This window comes from Octopus bimaculoides, chromosome 18, assembly GCF_001194135.2.
Source record: "Octopus bimaculoides isolate UCB-OBI-ISO-001 chromosome 18, ASM119413v2, whole genome shotgun sequence".
In the NCBI taxonomy this organism is placed as follows: domain Eukaryota; kingdom Metazoa; phylum Mollusca; class Cephalopoda; order Octopoda; family Octopodidae; genus Octopus; species Octopus bimaculoides.
Window position 1 is genome coordinate 51,198,381 of NC_068998.1, and position 1,784 is coordinate 51,200,164.

Genomic DNA, 1,784 nt, shown 5'->3' on the forward strand with positions numbered 1-1,784 from the left:
TATATATATATATATATATATATATATATTTATGATATATATATATATATATACATATATATATATCCATGATTTACTGAAATTCATGCATTAGGCTGTTAAAAAATTTATGTCATAATGTATCATGGGACCCGCTCGATCTGTGATGAACTGGGACTGCAGAACAACAACAAACAACCATTACAACAGCCATAACTAACCACGGCGCCTTCTAAATTCAACGACTTTAGTCAAATTAGCCTAAACTTCTTACTAAACCAACCAACGAAACTTGAAAACTTTAATGAATTGTTTGAGTTGAAAGCCACATAAGATGATTTACCGTATTTGAATAAGTTTCTACGTCGTAGTTTGTAAAGAAATGTAATCTGTCGGACTCTGCTGTGCTCTTTCACCACAACTTTCTCTTACTCTTTCTTCCTGTATTTCAAAGGGCCAGCCTTGTCACACTGTGGGTCACGCTGAATTTCCCCGAGAACTACATTAAGGGTACACATGTCTGCGGAATGCTCAACCACTTGCACGTTAATATTTCAGAAGCATGCTGTTCCGTTGATCGGATCAACTCGAACCCTCGTCGTCGTAACCGCCGGAGTGCCACGAAATATATATATATATATATATATATATATATATAGTGAATAAATGTATGTCTGTACGAATTCCATCACAGAGCGATACGATCTAATCACAATGCATTAACCACGTAATGTCCTCTTTACAAATATTCTATATTCAAACGAAAGAATATAAAATTGCTATTCTTAATGTTTAGTGCTTTTTCCTTCTTTGTCTTTTTATCAACATGGCGGAAAACAACAGTAAATGGAGATCAAATATGTAAATTGTCTTTAACTGCCCCGTTCTTTTGATGGTTTACATGTATTATTTTACAGAACGAATTACTCGGAGAAAGTTTAGCTGTGTCAATAAATGAATTGATGTTAGCGAAGGAAATAAACGGGAGGGGAAGGCGGAGTCTGAGGATGATGGAATGGACGTGAGGACGAAGACGTTGATGGAGTAAAGGAAGGAATAAACGATGGAGACAAGTATATATAAATAGAGAGAGAAGTGTGGGTAGTGGTAGGAGTGGGCTTGATGTAAGACAAGCAGTTAATGGCGAATTATCAAGGGAGGCGGAGGGAGGTGCGTTCCTGCGAGAGTGTGTGTGTGTATGAGGAAGAATGTGTGTGTGTGTGTATGAGAGTGTATACATGTGAGAGACAGCATGCACGTGTGAGAGAGAGAGCGTACGTGTGTAAGAAAGACTGTATTCGAGAGAGAATGTAAGTGTGAGAATGTGTGGGGGGACAGAGACTGTACGTGTGTGTTAGAGATTGGATGTATATACCTAAGCGAGCTATTCTTTCATGCTTTTCCTTGTTCCAGTTATTGGACTGCGGCCATGCTGTAGCCCCGCCTTGAAGGGGTTTAGTCGGACAAATGGAGCTTAGTGCATACTCTGTCCCTTTTGCCGAACAGCTAAGTTACAGGGACGTAAACACATCATCACCAGACCTTGCGCTGAACGAACACAAAGACACGAACACACATATGCAACACATATATACGACAGGCTTTCAAACAGTCTCCATCTATTTCATTCACAAGGGATTTAGCTTACGTGTGTGACAGAAAGATTGTGTGTATGTGTGTGTGTGTGTGTGTACATACATAAAGAAATTCTATCCACCAATGCGGTTTGAGCACTCTTTTCATCGTTCGACATTTACGTATATATATATATGTATATATATATATATATATATATATATATATAT

At 38.2% G+C, this 1,784-nt stretch overlaps 2 long non-coding RNA genes across 2 annotated transcripts in view; one reads left to right on the forward strand and one right to left on the reverse strand.

Annotated features, from left to right (window-relative positions):
* The window catches only part of LOC128249873 (uncharacterized), an 87,572-nt gene extending 86,962 nt beyond the window's left edge, over positions 1-610 (forward strand). The window contains exon 3 of the long non-coding RNA XR_008266004.1: positions 434-610. This is a non-coding gene — a long non-coding RNA (uncharacterized LOC128249873). The remainder of the gene's footprint in view (positions 1-433) is intronic.
* LOC128249872 (uncharacterized) overlaps positions 1-1,784 on the reverse strand; it is a 126,464-nt gene that overhangs the window by 62,920 nt on the left and 61,760 nt on the right. The window lies entirely within an intron of this gene.